The following is a 22,979-nucleotide window of genomic DNA, read 5'->3' on the forward strand; positions in this document are numbered from 1 at the left end:
CTAGCCTTCCATTAGTGGGATTAATCACATTTAGAATGTTGTAATGCTCTTTCCCACCATCCATTACTAGAAATTTCCCTTCACCTCAAACAGCAACCCTACACTCATTTCTTTATATATATATATATATATATATATATATATATATATATATATATATATACACTTAACTTTTTATTTTGAGATAATTGCAGATTCACATGCAGTTGTAAGAAATAATATAGCAGTATCCCATATATTCTTCACCCAGTTTCCCCCAAAGGAACATCTTGAATATCTATAGTACCATATTGCCAGAGAATTGACATTGTTATAATCCACCTTATTCAGATTTCACTAGTTTTATATGTAGTCATTTGTGCCTATGTTTGTGTATTTAATTCTGTGAAATTTTATCATGCTACACTCATTTCTTAACGTCCCATTGCCCCTTCCCCCATTTCTGTTAACCCATACTCTACTTTTCATCTCTATGGTTATATTCTCTGATAATTTCTTTGTGTTTACTGTGGGGCTTAAACTTAACCTCTTAAATCCGTAACAATCTTTTTTTTCTTTGATACCACCTTCACTTCAATAGGACACATAAACTATGTTCCTATACTCCTGCATTCCCCCACCTTTATATAGTTGTCTAAAATTACATATTTTACATTGAGTTCAAAACCACTGATTTGTCGTTAGAGTTTGTGTATTTTATATCACGTAGGAAGTAAATAGTGGAGTTACAGTTCAAAAATTATTGACTTCTATTTGTATTCCATTGTGGTTGGAGAATGTGCTTTGAGTATATTCAGTTTTTTTTTTTTTTTTAATTTCTTGAGGCTTGTTTTATGTCCCAGCTTATGATCCCTTCTGGAGAAAGAGCCATGATCACTAGAGAAAAATGAGTGTCCTGGTGATGTGGGATATAAGGTACTATATATGTCTGTTAAAATTCTCTGTATCTCTTTCTCCTTTCTTTGTTTCTCTGTTGGTAGGGCTCCCTTTAGAATCTGAAGTAGGGCAGGTCTTTTATTGGCAAAGTCTGTCAGCATTTATTTGTCTGTGAAAAATTTAAGCTCTCCCTTGAATTTGAAGGAGAGTTTTACTGGATAATGTATTCTTGGTTGGAAATTTTTCTCTCTCAGAATTTTAAATATGTCATGCCACTGCCATCTCGCCTCCATGGTGGCTGCTGAGTAGTCACAACTTAGTCTTATGTTGTTTCCTTCATATGTGGTGAATTGCTTTTCTCTTGCTGCTTTCAGAACTTGCTCCTTCTCTTCAGTATTTGAGAGTCTGATCAGAATGTATTTCGGAGTGGGTTCATTTGTATTTATTCTATTTGGAGTTTGCTGGGCATTTATGCTTTGTATATTTATATTGTGTAGAAGGTTGGGGAAGTTTTCCCCAACAATTTCTTTGAATACTCTTTCTAGACTTTTACCCTTCTCTTCCCCTTCTGGGACACCAATGAGTCTTAAGTTTGGACGTTTTATTTAATCTATTGTATCCCTGAGATCCATTTCTATTTTTTTTATTTTTTTCTCCATTCTTTCTTTTGTTTTTTCATTTTCTGTTCTGTGGGCTTCTAGGACACTGAGACGTTGTTCAGCTTCCTCTAGTCTTGTATTGTGAATATCCAGAGTCTTTTTAATTTGGCCTACAGTTTCTTTTATTTCCATAAGATCTTCTATTTTTTTATTTATTCTTGCAATGTCTTCTTTATGCTCTTCTAGGGTCTTCTTTTTTTTTTTTTTTTAAATCTTCATTTTATTGAGATATATTCACATACCGTGCAGTCATACAAAACAAATCGTACATTTGATTGTTCACAGTACCATTACATAGTTGTACATTCATCGCCTAAATCAATCCCTGACACCTTCATTAGCAGACACACAAAAATAACAAGAATAATAATTAAAGTGAAAAAGAGCAATTGAAGTAAAAAAGAACACTGGGTACCTTTGTCTGTTTGTTTGTTTGTTTCCTTCCCCTATTTTTCTACTCATCCATCCATAAACTAGACAAAGTGGAGTGTGATCCTTATGGCTTTCCCAATCCCATTGTCACCCCTCATAAGCTACATTTTTATACAATTGTCTTCAAGATTCATGGGTTCTGGGTTGTAGTTTGATAGTTTCAGGTATTCACCACCAGCTACCCCAATTCTTTAGAACCTAAAAAGGGTTGTCTGTATTGTGCATAAGAGTGCCCACCAGAGTGACCTCTTGGCTCTTTTGGAATCTCTCTGCCACTGAAGCTTATTTCCTTTCCTTTCACATCCCCCTTTTGGTCAAGAGGATGTTCTCCATTCCACGATGCCAGGTCTAGATTCCTCCCCAGGAGTCATATTCCATGTTGCCAGGGAGATTCACTCCCCCGGGTATCTGATCCCACATAGGGGGGAGGGCAGTGATTTCACCTTTCAAGTTGGCTTAGTTAGAGAGAGAGGGCCACATCTGAGCAACAAAGAGGCATTCGGGAGGAGGCTCTTAGGCCCACTTATACAGAGGCCTAGCCTCTCCTTTACAGCAACCGTCTTCCCAAGGGTAAAACCTGTGGTAGAGGGCTCAACCCATCAAACCACCAGTCCCCTATGTCTGTGGTCATGTTAGCAACCATCGAGGTGGGTTAGGCCAATACCCCTGCATTCTCCACCAGCTCCTCAAGGGGGCTCTATATATTTTTTTCCTTGTTTTTTTTTTTTTTTTTAACTTTTTTCTTTTTTAAATCAACTGTATGAAAAAAAAAATTAAAAAAAAACATACAATAAAAGAACATTTCAAAGAGACCATAACAAGGGAGTAAGAAAAAGACAACTAACCTAAGATAACTGCTTTACTTCCAACCTGTTCCTACTTTACGCCAAGAAAGTTACCTAATATAGCAACATTTCTGTGAACTTGTTCCTACTATATGCATCAGAAGTTAACAGACCATAGTCATTCCTGGGCAACCCCAGAACGTTAAATAGCTTATCTGTTCTTATTGGATTATTGTTCCCCCTTCCTTAATTGCTCTCTATTGCTAGTTCTCCTACATTCTACATTATAAACCATTTGTTTTACATTTTTCAAAGTTCACATTAGTGGTAGCATATAATATTTCTCTTTTTGTGCCTGGCTTATTTCGCTCAGCATTATGTCTTCAAGGTTCATCCATGTTGTCATATGTTTCACCAGATCATTCCTTCTTACTGCCGTGTAGTATTCCATCGTGTGTATATACCACATTTTATTTATCCACTCATCTGTTGAAGGACATTTGGGTTGTTTCCATCTCTTGGCAATTGTGAATAATGCTGCTATGAACATTGGCATGCAGATATCTGTTCATGTCACTGCTTTCCAATCTTCCGGGTATATACTGAGAAGTGCAATCGCTGGATCGAATGGTAACTCTATATCTAGTTTTCTAAGGAACTGCCAGACTAACTTCCAGGGTGGCTGAACCATTATACAGTCCCACCAACAATGAATAAGAGGCTGAACCATTATACAGTCCCACCAACAATGAATAAGACTTCCAATTTCTCCACATCCCCTCCAGCATTTGTAGTTTCCTGTTTGTTTAATGGCAGCCACTCTAATCGGTGTTAGATGGTATCTCATTGTGGTCTTAATTTGCATCTTTCACATAGCTAGTGAAGCTGAACATTTTTTCATGTGTTTCTTGGCCATTTGTATTTCCTCTTCAGAGAACTGTCTTTTCATATCTTTTGCCCATTTTATAATTGGGCTGTCTGTACTATTGTCATTGAGTTGTAGGATTTCTTTGTATATGCAAGATATCAGTCTTTTGTCAGATACATGGTTTCCAAAAATTTTTTCCCATTGAGTTGGCTGCCTCTTCACCTTTTTGAGAAAGTCCTTTGAGGTGCAGAAACTTCTAAGCTTGAGGAGTTCCCATTTATCTATTTTCTCTTTTGTTGCTTGTGCTTTGGGTGTAAAGTCTAGGAAGTGGCCGCCTAATACAAGGTCTAGAAGATGTTTTCCTACATTATCTTTTAGGAGTTTTGTGGTACTTTCTTTTATATTGAGATCTTTCATCCATTTTGAGTTAATTTTTGTGTAGGGTGTGAGGTAGGGGTCCTCTTTCATTCTTTTGGATATGGATATCTAACTCTCCCAACCCCATTTGTTGAAAAGACCATTATGACTCAGTTCAGTGACTTTGGGGGCCTTATCAAAGATCAGTCGGCCATAGATTTGAGGGTCTATCTCTGAATTCTCAATTCGATTCCATTGATCTATATGTCTGTCTTTGTGCCAGTACCATGCTGTTTTGACAACTGTGGCTTTATAATAAGCTTCAAAGTCAGGGAGTGTAAGTCCTCCCACTTCATTTTTCTTTTTTAGAGTGTCTTTAGCAATTCGAGGCATCTTCCCTTTCCAAATAAATTTGATAACTAGCTTTTCCAAGTCTGCAAAGTAGGTTGTTGGAATTTTGATTGGGATTGCATTGAATCTGTAGATGAGTTTGGGTAGAATTGACATCTTAATGACATTTAGTCTTCCTATCCATGAACATGGAATAGTTTTTCATCTTTTAAGGTCCCCTTCTATTTCTTTTAGTAGAGTTATGTAGTTTTCTTTGTATAGGTCTTTTACATCTTTGGTTAAGTTTATTCCTAGGTACTTGATTTTTTTAGTTGCTATTGAAAATGGTATCTTTTTCTTGAGTGTCCCTTCAGTTTGTTCATTTCTAGCATATAGAAACATTACTGACTTATGTGCATTAATCTTATATCCTGCTACTTTGCTAAATTTGTTTATTAGCTCTAGTAGCTGTATCGTCGATTTCTCAGGGTTTTCCAGATATAAGATCATATCATCTGCAAACAATGACAATTTTACTTCTTCTTTTCCAATTTGGATGCCTTTTATTTCTTTGTCTTGCCAGATTGCCCTGGCTAGCACTTCAAGCACAATGTTTAATAACAGTGGTGACAGCGGGCATCCTTTTCTTGTTCCTGATCTTAGAGGGAAGGCTTTCAGTCTCTCACCACTAAGTACTATGCTGGCTGTGGGTTTTTCATATATGCTCTTTATCATGTTGAGGAAGTTTCCTTCAATTCCTACCTTTTGAAGTGTTTTTATCAAAAACGGATGTTGGATTTTGTCAAATGCTTTTTCAGCATCTATTGAGATGATCATTTGATTTTTCCTTTTTGAATTTTTAATGTGTTGTAATACATTGATTGATTTTCTTATGTTGAACCATCCTTGCATGCCTGGAATGAACCCCACTTGGTCATGGTGTATGATTTTTTTAATGTGTCTTTGGATTCGATTTGCAAGTATTTTGTTGAGGATTTTTGCATCTATATTCATTAGGGAGATTGGCTGATAGTTTTCCTTTTTTGTAGCATCTTTGCCTGGTTTTGGTATTAGATTGATGCTAGCTTCATAAAATGAGTTAGGTAGTGTTCCATTTTCTTCAATGTTTTGAAAGAGTTTGAGTAAGATTGGTGTCAGTTTTTTCTGGAAAGTTTGGTAGAATTCCCCTGTGAAGCCATCTGGCCCTGGGCATTTATTTGTGGGAAGCTTTTTGATGACTGATTGGATCTCTTTGCTTGTGATGGGTTGGTTGAGTTCTTCTATTTCTTCTCTGGTCAGTCTAGGTTGTTCATATGTTTCCAGGAAATTGTCCATTTCTTCTACATTATCCAGTTTGTTGCCATACAGTTGTTCATAGTATCCTCTTATAATTTTTTTAAATTTCTTTGGGATCTGCAGTTATGTCACCTTTTTCATTCATTATTTTGTTTATATGGGTCTTCTCTCTTTTTGATTTTGTCAGTCTAGCTAGGGGCTTGTCAATCTTGTTGATCTTCTCAAAGAACCAACTTTTGGTGATATTTATCCTCTCTATTGTTTTTTTGTTCTCTATGTCATTTATTTCTGCTTTAATCCTTGTTATTTCTTTTCTTGTACTTGGTTTAGGATTGGTTTGCTGTTCATTTTCTAGCTTCTTCAGTTGATCCATTAGTTGTTTGATTCTGTCTCTTTCTTCCTTTTTAATATATGCGTCTAGTGCTATAAATTTCCCCCTCAGCACTGCTTTTGCTGCATTCCATAGGTTTTGGTATGTTGTGTTCTCATTTTCATTTGTCTCTATATATTTAGCAATTTCTCTTGCTATTTCTTCTTTAACCCACTGATTGTTTAGAAGTGTGTTGTTTAACCTCCAGGTATTTGTGAATTTTCTAAGTCTCTGATGGTTATTGACTTCTAATTGTATTCCATTGTGGTCAGAGAACGTGCTTTGAATAATTTCAATCTTTTTAAATTTATTGAGGCTTGTTTTATGTCCCAGCATATGATCTATTCTGGAGAAAGTTCCGTGAGCAGTAGAGAAGTATGTGTATCCTGGTGATTTGGGATGTAATGTTCTGTGTATGTCTGTTAAATCTAATTTATTTATCAGATTGTTTAGGTTTTCAATTTCCTTATTGGTCTTCTGTCTGGTTGATCTATCTATAGGAGAGAGTGATGTGTTGAAGTCTCCCACAATTATTGTGGAAACATCAATTGCTTCCTTTAGTTTTGCCAGTGTTTCTCTCATGTATTTTGTGGCACCTTGATTGGGTGCATAGACATTTAGGATTGTTATTTCTTCTTGTTGAATTGCCCCTTTTATTAGTACGTAGTGGCCTTCTTTGTCTCTCAAAACATCCCTGCATTTAAAGTCTATTTTATCTGAGATTAGTATTGCTACACCTGCTTTCTTTTGGCTGTAGCTTGCATGAAATATTTTTTTCCATCCTTTCATTTTCAATTTCTTTGTGCCCCTGTGTCTAAGATGAATCTCTTGTATGCAACATATTGATGGTTCATTTTTTTTGATCCATTCTGCGAATCTATATCTTTTAATTGGGTTGTTTAATCCATTTACATTCCATTTTATAACTGTGAAGGCATTTCTTGAATCAGCCATCTTATCCTTTGGTTTATGTTTGTCATGTGTATTTTTCCCCTCTCTCTATTAATATCCTTTATTGTACCCATACTGAATCTCTTTAGTACTGAACCTTTCTCCAAGTCTCTCTGTCCTTTCTTTGTTTCTCTGTCTGTAGGGCTCCCTTTAGATTCTCCAGTAGGGCAGGTCTCTTGTTAGCAAATTCTCTCAGCATTTGTTTGTCTGTGAAAAATTTAAGCTCTCCCTCAAATTTGAAGGAGAGCTTTGCTGGATAAAGTATTCTTGGTTGGAAATTTTTCTCACTCAGAATTTTAAATATATCATGCCACTGCCTTCTCGCCTCCATGGTGGCTGCTGAGTAGTCACTACTTAGTCTTATGCTGTTTCCTTTGTATGTGGTGAATTGCTTTTCTCTTGCTGCTTTCAGAACTTGCTCCTTCTCTTCCGTGTTTGACAGTGTGATCAGAATATGTCTCGGAGTGGGTTTATTTGGATTTATTCTATTTGGAGTTCGCTGAGCATTTATGATTTGTGTATTTATGTTGTTTAGAATATTTGGGAAGTTTTCCCCAACAATTTCTTTGAATACTCTTCCTAGACCTTTACCCTTTTCTTCCCCTTCTGGAACACCAATGAGTCTTATATTAGGACGTTTTATATTATCTATCATATCCCTGAGGTCCGTTTCGATTTTTTCAATTTTTTTCTTCATTCTTTCTTTTATGCTTTCATTTTCCATTCTGTCATCTTCCAGGTCACTGATTTGTTATTCAACTTCCTCTAGTCTTGTACTATGAGTGTCCAGAATCTTTTTAATTTGGTCAACAGTTTCTTTAATTTCCATAAGATCATCTATTTTTTTATTTAGTCTTGCAATGTCTTCTTTATGCTCTTCTAGGGTCTTCTTGATATCCTTTGTATCCCATACTATGGTCTCATTGTTCATCTTTAGTTCTTTGAGTAGCTGCTCTAGGTGCTGTGTCTCTTCTGATCTTTTGATTTGGGTGGTTGGGCTTGGGTTATCCATATCGTCTGGTTTTTTCATATGCTTTATAATTTTCTGTTGTTTTTGGTCTCTTGGCATTTGCTGAACTTGATAGGGTTCTTTTAGGATTTGTAGACCAATTGAAGTCCTTATCTCTAATTTATCAGATCTACAGCTTCGTGGAGTACACTTTCTCTAACTAACCAGCAGGTGGCGTCCACGAGCCACCTGTTCTGCACAAGCCAGTTCTCCCCTGCTTAGCCTTTCTGGTGAGTGGGGGAGTGAGTCTTGTGGGGTCCAATTTGTGTACCAATCTTGCACGTGTAGTTGGTGTTACCCACCCTGTATATGGGGCGTGTTTCTGGGCAGTCAGGGAGGGGGGTGGCTCTAACAATCAAATCTCCCTGGTGATCCTGGAGTTTTAAAGCTGCTGCAATAGTCTAATCCTTCAGTTCAGTCCTGCCACAGTTTGTCTCTGCCACTGACCCACAAGTCCTTGGTATTGGCGTATGGCTCCTGAGACTTGCAAGTGGGTCCCTCTTCCAGGCCGTCCACCCCCTGGTCCTCTGTTGAGGGATGACTGTGGTATGTCACAGGTGAGTGCCATCCCCCTAGGGCAGTTCTGGGCTGCTGGGCTGTGTAGGGAGGCTCCCAGTCTGCTGAAATGATGGCTGAATGGGGCTTTGTTAATTCACACTGCTCCACCTTCCCAACTCTGGGACAACCAGCTGAGGTTGCAGGGAAGGCTAATGTCCATGCCCAGTTTTGTGATGTGTACCTGTTATTTGAAGCACTTCTGTTACACTGGGTTGTCTGGGGCAGCTCTGGGCTATGGGGCTGGTGATGGGCAGGAGTGTTTCCTGTCCACCAGGATGATGGCTGTGAGCAGACACCCTCCTTTTCTTGGGAAGTTGTGTTGTTTAGTGAATTTTCTCAGCCACTGGATTATTGCCTTTTGTCTCAGAGCTCTCTTAGTTCTGCTCTTGTCTTGACCTGCCCAAATTGCAAGTCTTTGAAGCTTTTTGCATTGGGCTTCTTAGAGTAATTGTTTTAGAAAAAGAAAAAAGGATTAAAATAAATAAATAAATAAATGCCCCTCCTCACAGATCTAATGGGTTATTGAAATGCTAAGAGACAAAGCAATTAGGGCCATTAAGGAAAGGTCCACAGGGCAGAGAGATCAGCTTTTCTTTGGGATTTGCATATGATCCTCAGGGCCTGAGCTCTGCCCTTCCCATTTCTATGTTCACCAGAACTCCGAAAATCCTCCGCTTTTATTTTCGAGTTTTTCGTGCTGTTTTTTTTTTCTTTTTTGTTTTTTTTATTAAATTCAGTTTTATTGAAATACATTCACACACCATACAATCATCCGTGATATACAATCCACTGTCCACAGTATGATAACATAGTTATGCGTTCATCACCACAGTCTATCTCTGAACATTTTCCTTACATCAGAAAGAACCAGAACAAGAATAAAAAATAAAAGTGAAAAAAAACACCCAAATCATCCCCCCATCCCACCCCATTTGTCCTTTAGTTTTTATCCCCATTCCTCCACTCATCCATACACTAGATAAAGGGGGTGTGATCCACAAGGTCTTCACAATCACACTGTCACCCCTTGTAATCTACATTATTATATAATCGTCTTCAGGAGTCCAGACTGCTGGGTTGGAGTTTGGTAGTTTCAGGTATTTACTTCTAGCTATTCCCAATACATTAAAGCCTAAGAGGTGTTATCTATATAGTGCATAAGAATGTCCACCAGAGTGACCTCTCGACTCCATTTGGAATCTCTCAGCCACTGAGACTATTTCGTCTCATTTTGCATCCCCCTTTTGGTCAAGAAGATACTCTCAGTCCCACGATGCCGGGTCCACACTCATCCCCGGGAGTCATACTCTGCGTTGCCAGGGAGATCCACAACCCTGGGAGTCGGGTCCCACGTAGGGGGGAGGGCAGCGAGTCCACCTGTTGAGATGGCTCAGTTACAGAGAGAGAGGGCCACATCTGAGCAACAAAGAGGCACTCAGGGGGAGACTCTCAGGCACCATTACATACAACTTTAGACTTTCCTTTGTGGTAATGAGCTTCATAAGGGCAAGTCCCATGCTTGAGGGCTCATTTTGTGCTGTATTTTTCCTATGCCTGTCTCCTCTCTGCTGGGCTGGCTGCTCTCAGATTCTCTGGTGTCTGGTCTCAGTCTATCTATGGTTGGAGTTTGGATCAGTAGAATGAGTTTCCGATAAGAGCCGCCACTGCAGCTCTCCCTTCTCCTTCCCGGAGCTGACAGCCCCTCCTCCCACGGGACTGAGCCTGGCAGGGAGGGGTCCGGGTCCCTTGGCCACAAAAACTTACAGATTTCGCTGATCTCAGCAGTTCGACGTGTTCATGAGTGTTGTATGAAGTATGCCCAAAGTCAGATTGCTCTGTGGTGTCCAGTCCATGCAGTTCCTGGCTTTCTACCTACTTTCCTGGAGGAGTAACTAAAACATACAGCTCACCAGTCTGCCATCTTGCCCCGCCTCCTCCTAGGGTCTTCTTTATGTTGCTTATATCCTGGGCCATGGTCTTCTTGATGTCCTTTAAATGTTTTGCCATATTTTCATTCCTCGATTGTAGTTCTTTGATTAATTGTGCCAGGTAATGTGTCTCTTCTGATATCTTGATTTGTGTGTTTGGAGTTGGATTTTCCATATTGTCTGGCTTTATCATATGCATCAAGATTTTCTGTTGTTTTTGGCCTCTTGGCATTTGCTTTGCTTGATAGGGTTCTTTCGAGTTGTTAAAAAAAAATACCAATCTAATTTTTCAGAAACACAGTTTGGTGGCATACACTTTCTCTAACTAACCACCAGATGGCGTCTGTGAGTCACCTATACCCCTCAAGTCAGTTCTCCACCTTGTCCCCATGGTGTGTGGGGAAATGATTCCTGTGGGGTTCAGTTGGAGAACTCAGTTTGGGTGTGTTGCTGGAGCCGTCTGCCCTGAATGTGGGGCGTGTGTACGGGTGGCCAGGGAGGAAGGGCAGCTTTAATATTCAAATCCCCCAGGTTCCTGGAGATTCAAGGCCCCCACAAGAATCTAAGCCTTCATTTCAGTTCAGCCCCAGACCCTCTCTCTCGCTGCCCCACAAACCACCGGACTTGGCGTAGTGTCCCTGGTTCTCTGAGTGGGTCCCCTTGCCCAGCCACGATCCTCCAGGACCTCTGTCAAGGGAATGCTGGGCTACGTCACCAGTGCCCGCCATCCCTCAAGGGAAGCAACGGGCCACCGGGCCGTGCAGGGGCGCTTTCAGCCTGATGCAAAGATGGCCGAACGGGGCGTCTCAACACCCCCCTCCTCGCACAGTTCCTCCTTCCCAGCTCTGGGACAACTGGCGGGGCTCTGGGCTGTGGGCACGACTCCGGGCAGGAGTTTCTCCAGCCCTCCCGGGAGCCAGCTGCTAGCCACGGGGTTTCTTTCTGCTTCTGGCTCTCCCCTCTGTTCCCCTGGTCCCGAGGGTATCTGCAGTGGGCTATCCTCCAGGCCAGACACCGAGAGGCCGGCCCAGCCCCTCTTGCTGTGTTTTACTGCATGGTTCCCACTATCGCAACTGCAGCCGCTTCTGGGTTTTTCCCTTTTTTTTTTTTTTTTAAAGAGCCAGTCAGTCTCCAAACGCCAAACCCTGGCTTCCCCAGACCGCCGCGCGGCTGCGGGTCTTCCAGCCAGCTTACTCACTCTTTTCAGAATGCAGACTCCCGGTTTCACCAAGTATACAGCCCCTGTGGCACTAGCAGACCCCGTCCAGCTGGCGCATCGCTGTAACCGGTATTCTGGGTCACTTTCTGGTTTTTATCTAGTGTTTTTCATGGAGGTGTTTTTCTGCCCTGTCTCACCTTGCCACCATCTTAGTTTCTCCTTGAAGGGGCCTGATCTCTTAATAATGCAATTAATAAGGCTGTCATCCCTATCTCTGTCTATATATTGGGGTAGGTGGGGAGACACACAGGAAGAGAGACAGAGGCAGAGAGAGAAAGAAAGAGTAAGAGAGAGGGAGAAAGACAGAGAGGGAGAGAAACCTGGAACTAGAGAATATACCTTATTTGAAATGCCTGTGAAGCATTAAAAAATTAACCATATTGATCAAAAGGCATACCTCAATACATTAAAAAAAAGTTGAACTATTACAGCTGGATTCTCTGACCACAATACAATAAAATTAGAAAAAAAAAGTTGAAGAAAAAGAATTCTCCCTATTTATTCTTGAAACACAGAGGGACTCAAACCTGCACTTTTAGAATGTCTTGAAAACAATGTTAATGAGAACATTAAAATACAAAATCTATGAGGTATGGCTAAGGCATGACCCAAGGAAAAATGCATAGCCTTAAACGTTTTCATTACTTACATGGGAAAGATTAAAATAAATTATTCATTTATTTTCAAACAAATTTCTAAAAATGTCAGAAAGTAAAACCAAGGAAAGGAGATGAGAATTAAAAAAAAATTAAAGGAGAAAACAATATTATAAGTTAGAACCCAGAATAGAAGTGAAAAATAGATTCAAGAGCTGGTTCTTTTATGTGGGAGTGGAGTTGGGGGTGGGTGGGTGTTAAAAATACCAATAGAAATAAAAATCAATAAAATAAATTTACTAGCATAGTCATTTTTTTAAAAAAAGAGAAAGCAACATCTGCAAAAATTTAGGAATGTAGCCACATTACAGTGGAAATTAAAATAATTTCAGAGAGTCATTTGTATAACTATGCTAATGATTTTGAAAATTGAGATGAAATGGATTTAAGAAAATTCCAATTTACAAAATTAGACTCAAGCAGAGATATATAATATAATGTAATCATCAAGCCTGCCTCCACCTGCGGGTCCCCTTCCTCTAGTATAGGTTGGTAAAGAAGAGGTTTTAGGTCACCTGACAGTTACCCACCAGTACTCTGTGCTTCTCCTTACCATTTCCATTGGGGACTGTGGCTCCCTTTCTTGATGGCCATATCCTGGAACCTCTGGACATAGTCTCTTTGAGAGATGCTGGGCCCCGTATGGGCTCTCATGAAGGCATGAATGCAGGGTAAACAAGACTTTGCTTCATGGCCCTGTCCCATCATGCAAGCATGTATGGGATTATAAGATTTTATCGTAGGGTTGGGATAACAAAGGAAATCACAATTATGAAGGGAAAAATCTTAAACCATTTGGTAGATTAAATTATGTACCTGAATTTAGACACATTCTTAATCTTAATCTGCATTCCTGTGGGCATGAACCCATTTTAAACAGGACCTCTTGAAGATGTTACTTTTAGTCAAGGGGTGGTCCAACTGAATAAGGGTGGGTCTTAATCCAAATTACTGAAGGCCTTATAAAGAGAAGAAACACAAATCCAGGAGTCAAAGGCGGCCAAAAGGGGAAGCTGGAAGTTATCAGAAACCGTAAGAGCTGAGGAAAGAGTTGCTGTCATGTGATGGGAGGCAGCAATACAAGCTACGAACCCCACGGATTGCTGGCAGCTACACCAGAACATTTCAGACTCCAGGAGAGAGCAAGCCTTGCTGATATATTGATTTTGGACTTCTTCAAGCTTCAAAACCATGAGCCAATAAATTCCTTTTGTTTAAGCCAACCCATTGTGTGGTATTTGTCATAGCAGCCTGACAAACTAAGACAAATGCTATGCTAAATATGACTTTTCCTGAACAGCACTAAGAATCGAAACATTTTAGGGGTGTCCCCTCATGGGTGCTACTAGTTTTAAACAGTGACCTTTTCTCCTCTACTGAATGACTCCCTATTCATCTTTTGGAAAAAGGCAACCATGGTGGATTGAATTCTGTAACCCAATTTAGACATTGTTCTTGGTCTTGATTCACATTCCCATGGGTGTGAACCCATTGTTAATAGGGTCTCTTGAAAATGTTATTTTATTAAGTTATGGCTCAACTGAATGGAATCCTTTATAATCAGAAGAAACTTGGACATAGAAAAAGCCACAGGGAGAAGCCAGAAGCTGGGAGTCAGTGGGAACCCAGAAGAGAAAGGAGAGGACATTGCCATGTGACTGGAAAGCTAAGGAACCCAAGATTGCCAGTCAGGCACAATGCTACTGACCCTGGGAGGAAACAAGCCTTCCAGCCTCAGAAACCACAAGATAATAAATTCCCATTGTTTAAGCCAATGAATGGTGTGGTATTTGTCATAGCATCCTGAAAAACTGAAACAGCAACATTGCCCCATAAGAGTTGTTCTTGGTTTAGAATCCTCCTCCCTGCAAACATTTTTTCAGTAACACATTCCAAACCTGAGTTATTCACTCTAAAATAATGCCACAGACATTCTTAACAGTATAGTCCATGGTAGCTTTGGCACCCCATGTTTTGCAGAAGGTGACAGGGGTGTGTGATGAGGGGAGCTTGGAACTCCTAGTCCTGCATAACATAACAGTCCTGCATAACAGTAAGTGAGTGTGTGCATGTGTGAGCAGGCCTCAAGGCCCCTGTCTACCCTGTCTCTGTATTGGTCTCCATTAAAGGGCTCTCTCTTGAACTTCCTGAGCAAACGGGGGAAGAGAGAAGAAACAAAATAAGGTTCCAGTGGCTGAGAGATTTCAAAAGGAGTCGAGAGGTCACTCTGGAGGGTATTCTTATGTGTTATATAGATACCACTTTTTAGTTTTTAGCGGGTTAGAATGGCTAGAGGGAAATACCTGAAGCTGTTGAACTGCACCCAGTGATCTTGACTCTTGAAAATGATTGTATAACTATGTAGCTTGCACAGTGTGACTGTGTGACTGTGAAAACCTTGTGGCTCGCACTCCCTTTATCAAACTTTGTGTGCACAGATGAGTGGAAAAATGGGGACAAAAATTAGTTGAAGAATAGTGTGGGATGGAGGGGATGAAAAGGATGGGAAGATTTAGGTGTTCTTTTTTGCTTTTATTTTTATTTTGAAGTAAGGAGAAGGTTCAAAAATTGATTCTGGTGATGAACGCACAACTGTATGATGGTATTGTGAATAATTGTACACTGTGGATGACTGTAGGGTGTGTGAATATATCTCAATTAAACTGTATTAAAAAAAGTAAATGAACAATGAGGGGAGGAGGGGAAGGGGATGTTTTGGATGTTCTTTTTTATTTTAATTTTTATTTTATTCTTTAGAGTAATGAAAATGTTCAAAGCTTGATTGTGGTGATGTATGCACAACTATATGATGATACTGTAAGCAACTGATTGTACACTTTGAGTGATTGTATGCTACGTGAATATATCTCAATAAAATTGCATTAAAAAACAAAAAGACTCTCTCTTGGGTCTTGCTGGATGGGGGGGTGGTTCTTAAGACCGAAGTCTTTTCCCTTTCGAGCTTTCTCCATCAGGTGACTAACAGACTCTCTAGTCTTCCAAGTGTCTAGCCGGTAACTGTCTAAACAGATGCCCACACGAACATCCCAAGGACAAATATTTTTTCTCAGAGGTTATACATTTTAAACTCATCAGGAAGGAGATGTATACAGTCATTTATCATTTTTTGTAATAGTTATGTTCCATAAAGTTGCCGCCAACACTGAATTAGCTAATCCTGAACCACTGCTCCTAGGGGAAATACAGGATTGGGGTCCTGAGAGCCTCTGGTCACAACATTGTCATCAAACAATCAATACATAACCTTGTTTTATGTGTGTTTCTCTTTAAAGACACCTTATTTCAAATATATTGTTGATTCATTATCATTGAACTCTCGTTGTACCACTCTGCCTCATGCCTGCATAAAGCTGATCTCACACATGTACTTTCTTATGAGGCACATCACAGCCTTGTGCAATAGTCAGCACTTCAGCACTATGCTTGGGGGCCGTTTGAAATAGCAAATCACCAATAAAAAGCACAAAAAGGCAAAAATTTGGCACCACATATATTGTGAAAAGGATAATTGTTTTAAGTCTGAGAGCTGAAACAAGAAGGCAGTATGTGGCCTTCTTTGACCTCAGATGGGAACATGCAGGTTGGGCAATTCAAATTTTGCACTGCTCTGTGCATGTCCTCAGATGACTGTGAAAGTGATGCAAGTATTGATTTGGGGGTTAGAAACAAATTTTAGAGAGTAGGTAAATTTGCAAAAACAGAATCTGTGGATTATGAGGAAATAATATTTTCTTATCTCTGATATTTGCAAGGTTGCCCCTGTACAATGAAGTTATAACTTCACATTTGTGGCAGGACAGAGTTCTCAGTCTTTTTCATCCCTACAGCTCCTTTTTATTATCATTGTTGGTAGTGGAACTTTTAGCATAATGGAACCTCAAGGTTATGTTGTAAGAGGCCATCAATGTTAGCAAGAGATTTGTCTGTTGTATGGATGCTAAGAATCTGAAAGACTTAACCAGAAGGCTCCACTAACTGTGGATCCCAGCACTGAGCATGGAGCAAGCATCTTTTTGTCCTACATTCATGAGAAGGATGGTCTCACAGGCTTTGACCTTGAAGGACTCTGAAAGGCTGCACCCTCAGTCTTGGAGTAGGGGTGGAGGTGAGGGTGTTTGTGTTAGAGAATAGACAGACAGAAAAGGAAAGAGCTGGGGAGTCCAGAAAAGGGAGGGCCTCCCAAGTGCCCATTTCTGTTTGGACCAAAAGGATATCTCACATCTTAATCTTCAAAGCAGTTTTAGTTCCTTTCCTTCATCCCTCATTTCAGATTGTGTTCCCCTGGCCCTGTCAGAATATGAAATAAGGCTTATCCCTGAGTCAAATATCATAATTACTCATCTGCTAAGAATCCAATGCCCCTTTCTAAAGTTTAAAAATTACTGCTTTTTTGTAGCTTATGAGGGGTGACAATGGGATTGGGAAAGCCATAAGGACCACACTCCACTTTGTCTAGTTTATGGATGGATGAGTAGAAAAATAGGGGAAGGAAACAAACAAACAAACAGACAAAGGTACCCAGTGTTCTTTTTTACTTCAATTGCTCTTTTTCACTTTAATTATTATTCTTATTTTTGTGTGTGTGCTAATGAAGGTGTCAGGGATTGATTTAGGTGATGAATGTACAACTGTGTAATGGTACTGTGAACAATCGAATGTACGATTTGTTTTGTATGACTGCGTGGTATGTGAATATATCTCAATAAAATGAAGATTAAAAAAAAATTACTGCTTTTAAGGACTCAATTAATGCACCCTGTCTCCCCAGTGTGTGTGTATGAGTGTGTGAATTTTCCAACAAGTAGTTCTTTGAGAGCTTCTAGATGATGTGTAGTAACACCACATTATTAATAAGCAATATACTTATGTAAATTAGAGTAACAAAAAGTTTTCATTTAATGAAAACATTAAAAATAAGAAGCTTCTATCCATTAAAATATGTTCCACTTAGTTTATTTCATTTATATATTGTTTTTTCATGATAACCTAGGGAGTCAGAACCATTATTGGTTGTACAAACCATGACTCCCCTGCCCCCCCCAAAAAGAACAATAGTAACTGTACTCACTAACAATCTAATTCCAGAGGTGTTTGCTTTCTAATAAAATTAGGCTATTTAATAGTGTTTTGCTCCCTCTGAAACTGACAATTTTCCTTCCTGATTAAACTGTCATTTCTGGTTATGGCCTCAGTTAAACTACCCCAAATATTTTTTAAATGGCCGAACATTCCAAACTGAAATACCCTTCAGAGCTTTTTCTGTGCACTTTACAGATTTCTACATATACCTTTCCATACAAACCTTTCCTGTGCTGTTTTCTACTCAGCACACATTATACAAAGAATATTTAAATCAATGCAATAAAATTGAACAAAAACTGATCTCACCCAAAGTGCTGAGACATTAGATTGCTGTCAGCAAGCTCAACAGAGAGCAGTTTATGGACTTGTTTCAAAGACTAATAATGAAGGCAGATTTAGGGAGGAATGGGTTGGAAAGCTTTTTAGATTTCCTTTTTTCAGTTTATAAAACTTGTAATATAACACCATTAAAAGAATTTTTAAAGTAGAAAAAAAAGCTCCTCAATCCTACCACACAAATACAAATTAGTTTCATATTTTTTCACTTTACCTTATAGTTTTTACCTAAATATATGTATCTTTTTTAATAGTTTTTTGAGATATATTCACATACCCTACAATTATCCACAGTGTACAATCAATTATTCACAGTACTGTCTATATAGCTTTTTAAACACATATTTTTAAGCATAGTGAACCTATAATAATATAATTTTTTTCCACTTAATGCCATATTGTAAGTATTTTTCATGTTGTTCTATTTTTTCATATTTTTACTTTTTAGTGTTGTCATGGTCTTCCATAATCTTAGTGTAAACAGTCTGTTTAATAATTTCTTTATTATTGAACAGCAGCTATGCTACCTAGCATTGCTGAGGATAATTATTAACCACTGGTAAATTCAATTTAATAGAAATAATACAAACATATATGAGTAATATTAATTTTCTATAATTGCTAAAACCAATCAGGCCTGTGGTAACTTTCAACTTTGTAACAAGATTATTTTCCATATCAAATCTGTCACTCATTTCCAGGGCTGTAGCTCACCCTGCAGCACGCTGTCCTGAGCTAGGGTTTAGGATTTTGCTGGAGATGGCAAGCTCAGGAGAGTTGTGGAGAGTTGGGGGTTCTCAACAGCTTGAGGGCTCAGTGCTGCCAGGTGTTGGCTGGGAGGCAGAAATCCGGGTGCTGTTGAGAAAAGAACAAGGGGCTGGAACCTGGGGAAATGACTTTTAGATCCCTTTACACCATTCCCTTGAAATGCAAACTCACTTTACCCCTCTGGGTTTCTATTTCTTCTAAAGTATCAGGGATCTATGAGCTCCTTATTTCTCAGGCATTGATTAAATACCTTATGTATGCCAAGAACCGTTGAGCAGTAGGAATGTGGCTGAGTAAAATCCAGTTCAGTACCTTCCCATAGTTACCCAAAGACACATCAGTCCAATTTAAAGCAGCACACTGCTTTAAATTCAAGTGCAGAGACAATACAGAAAATTGTAGAGACACAGGGTAAGGGTGGGAGCATATCCACCCCGGCATTGAAGGGTCAGCCCCGGGTGGAAGAGTTTTCCTGGAGGAAGCAACGGTCAAGCTGACTCCTAAAGGATGATGAGGAGGTGTTTACCAGGCCATGAAGGGAGTGAAGAGCTTTCTGGACAGAAGAAGGCAGGAGCAAAGGCCAGGCATGAACAGCAGGGGGCTTTTGGAGGAATCACCAGCAGATGCGCGTCCCTGGGGAGTCAAAAGCAGGACAGGAAGTGGCTTGAGGTGTGGCTGGAGAGGGAGGCAGGGTCCTTGTACATCACCTTAAGGAGTTTGGGTTTTCAGTATTACCATTTTACCCAAGAATGGTTTTGGATATATGCCAACCTCCACCCACAGCCAAGAATCTGCCCTGATTTCCCATATCTTGGCATTTCTTGCCCACCCCCCAGGCTTGAAGCGTCTTGTTTTTAAGGGCGACCACTAGCTGTCGCTATTGAACAGGTCTAGCTTCCCACAGTCAAACGTCAATGGTATCCTTGGCAGCTAGGGCCAGGCAGGTTACCAGATGACTGAGGCTAGCCTCCCCGACCCCCTATGATCCTCCCCCTACATTTCCCTGCCACCTCTGGGTCTGCTCCTCAGCCCTAGGCAGCGACTCACCAAAGGCAAACTGGTGAGGAGGTGTTGGTAAACTTTGATTAGAACCTTGACACAAATCCGGGGGAGCAATTGTGGTGACATGTGGGACCATTTTCAGCCACTGGGTGGCGCTGCCTCCACAGACAGCAAAAAGGGAAGCAGGTGAAAAACAAGTCTTTCCTTAGCCTTGCTCCTTGGTTTGGGTTGGGAGTGGGCGGGTAGCTTCTGTGTTCACTCTGATCCCTGGAGATCAGGGTGCTACAGCACTGTTCAAGGTCAATATGAGGGAGCACCTGAAACACACCACCCCAACGGTGCCATGTCAGCCAATTGCTGCCATATCTTGTGTCCTTTAGGCCTCAACCTTTGGGTTAGGGGTCTTTTGGCCAGTCCCCATTTCTAACAATCTTGTCCTAGGTCATGCGATATACCAATGTCATTCCCTTTGGCTTTTGTTTCCTTTTCCTCAGTCCCAAAACAACTGCCTCCTCAATTTGGCAGATTTTCACCTAGCATTTTTTTTTTTTTTTTTTTTTTTGGACTCCATTTTCCCCCCTTCTTTCTATCTATGGTGTTAACTTTTGCTCTAGGTCCACTTTTTCTCCCTGTGTGCTGTGGATCTATGCATAGTTAATTCTGCTTCTCTTGGCCTTTTGCCTGTTGGCATTGGGCTCTGAGTCCCCGTTTACCTTTTGAATAATTCCTTCTTTTTCCAGCTGCCTTTTCTCTTCACATTTTGCCGTTTTTCACCCTCCATTTAAAAAATTATAGAACTAGGTAGATTAAGAATTGATGAGAAGGGGAGGATCTACCAGATGAGAGCATCCAGATTTTCCTTGGTATTCTGCAGGAGCAGGTGACCTCTGGGTGGCATGGAGATCCTGGGGTTCCAAGATAATGACATTGAGCTGGAGTTGCTGCAGACATTGTGAGACATCTGGCACCTGTATCACAGTGGTCCCTGTGTAGTTTCCTTTTCCTTAATACTGCAAATTTTTATTTGCATTTCCCCCTTGAGGAATTAGGGGATGTTTTGGGGACTTGATTAGCATTTGTGTCCCAGTGCTCTGGGCTGGGCACAAATGAAGAAGAATGTGGGTTTTTTTGGCAAATTCCCCAAATAAGCAGGCACTGCCAGGAGGGGGTGATGGGTTCCTCCCTACAGTACCCAGAGAGGGAATGGGAGCTCACCCTGAGCCAAGGAAAGTTTTGCCCCATGACTTGGGTTCCCAAGGATGGGTTAGCAGCGTTATATATGCTGACTTCTTTCTCTAACATAACTCTAGAGCTGTGGTCTCCAAAGAGGGCATGTAGGAAGGTCTACTGAAGCATGGGGAGAAAATGTTAAAATTTGTATTTACTTTTACCTTGTCTCTTTAAAATTTACATTTTATTGTATGTTTTATGTTAGCAAACATTGAGTAGAAGAGATAATAACTATATCTACTGGAAATACATGTGCATAATCATTTTTTTTTTTTTTTTAATAATGAGGTATGTGATCAAAAGTTTAGGAGGCCCCTGCTCTAGAAAGGCTTTGATCCAGTCTTTTGTGGCTTGCCATGGATTGTCCTCTGGGGGGTTCCAAGATGCTGCCCCAGATCCAGCCAAAGAGAAGGGCCAAGCTTGTGTGGAGAAGAGTAAAACAGAAGCTTTGAAAAGAGGCATGGTGGTGAGGTGGGACATAACTGTCCCTGAGAGGGAGCTTTCTAGGAACAGGAGCTGGGATGATTGTCTTCTGTGTCTTCTGAGGTCACCTACCCAGCGCCCCCTCCTCTTAGGAATTGTGTTTTTCTGCTCTGACTATGGTCGGTATGCTTCTGCAGTGATTTGTAAACACTACTGTGTTGCCTAACAGAATCCCAGTTTTGTTTGGGATAGCAATGTGTCCAGCTGAAAACTTCATTTCTCAAGCTCTTTTGAAGGGAGGGGTGATCATTTGATGTGGCTTTGGACAATGAGATGTAAGCTGAAGTCCCTGCATGGGGCTTCCCAGCGTGGTTTTACTCAGGGGTCAGATTCAGCTGGCATGCGTCTTCTGCCCTTCACCTTTCTCTTCTTGACTGAAACACAGAGTGATGCTGGAGGTGAAGCAACTATCTTTGGACACAAAGCAACAAGCAGGAGGATAGATAGCTGAGTGGAAAGACTGAAGGAGCCTGGGTCTCTGAAGACACTGTTCTGCCCCTCCCCAACTTTTTGTTATATGAGGAAAAGACATCTCTATTTGATTCAGTCACTGTAAACTGGGTTTTCTGTTACTTCCAGGTGAATGCAGTCCTAACAAACATGAAGGGCATGACTGCATGACTAATGTTTTAGTCAATGCTGTTAACTCTGTGCAAGATGCTGATGCACTTGGAACTGAAATGTGTGAGCATCCCCATGTCTTCTAGTTCCCTCTCTTTCTCTGTTAATGGTAGAAACAAGCTGTCCTGTTACTCTGTGAGTCAGCATGGCCCTGCCTGCTGACAGCAACAACAACAACGGTTTGACTCATGTCATCTGAGTTTGACTTCAGGTCCTTTTGAGGAGGGAGGCGGTGAGCTAGCCCTTTAAGAATGTGGAGTGGGAAAGTCACAGTGGAGTGCTGGAGCTGGCTGCACAGGCTTGCAAAGGCTGCTGGTGTAACTCCCTTTATCTAGTGTATGGATGGATAAGTACAAAAATGGGGACAGAAACTAAATGAAAAATAGGATGGGATGGGGGGGATGATTTGGGTGTTCTTTTTTACTTTTATTTTTCATTCTTATTCTAATTCTTTCTGACGTAAGGAAAATGTTCTGAAATAGATTGTGGTGATGAATGCATAACTATATGATTGTGAACAGTTGATTGTACACCATGGATGATTGTATGGTATGTGAATATATTTCAATAAAACTGAATTTAATTAAAAAAAAAAAGGCTGCTAGTGTAGACCTCTTCCTGTCACCTTCAGTGATATCACAGTGGTAGCTTGAAATCGGCCACAGTGAGAATATTTTACATCCTGGAAATAAACAAATGCTATAAATTGGGGCCATTTCTTCCCTTTTTTTTTTTTTTCTTTTTTTTTTGAGGGCTGCTTGTTAAATGTTTACCAGCACACCTCTGGAAAAAACCAAAGGTTTTGTTTAATATTAACTACTTAGACATTAGTTCATAGCTTCATTAGCCCTCCCCATGCCATCCAATAAGAGATAATTGAGCACAATCAGGGAAAGGCTGAGTTATAAAAAACACAGATTGAAGTCTTAATATGTCTCTGGGTCTAAGGAGAACTCTAAAAGTTTAGGCTGAAGGCAAAAACTAATTTTAATTTGACTTTGGCTGTAAATTTGTCATCTGATCATGTTCCTGTCTCAGCACTCATCTGCTTCCTCCTAATCAGCCCTCTGCTCCTGTCCTGTTGACAATTGAAGGGCCTCAGCACTTGCAAACCTGGCTTTTTGCACCACTTCTGCTGACCT

At 40.3% G+C, this 22,979-nt stretch overlaps 1 protein-coding gene across 1 annotated transcript in view; it reads left to right on the forward strand.

The window, feature by feature from the left end:
• The window catches only part of C2H1orf74 (chromosome 2 C1orf74 homolog), an 89,397-nt gene that overhangs the window by 27,458 nt on the left and 38,960 nt on the right, over nt 1-22,979 (forward strand). The window lies entirely within an intron of this gene.

Source organism: Choloepus didactylus, chromosome 2, assembly GCF_015220235.1.
Source record: "Choloepus didactylus isolate mChoDid1 chromosome 2, mChoDid1.pri, whole genome shotgun sequence".
Classification (NCBI taxonomy): domain Eukaryota; kingdom Metazoa; phylum Chordata; class Mammalia; order Pilosa; family Megalonychidae; genus Choloepus; species Choloepus didactylus.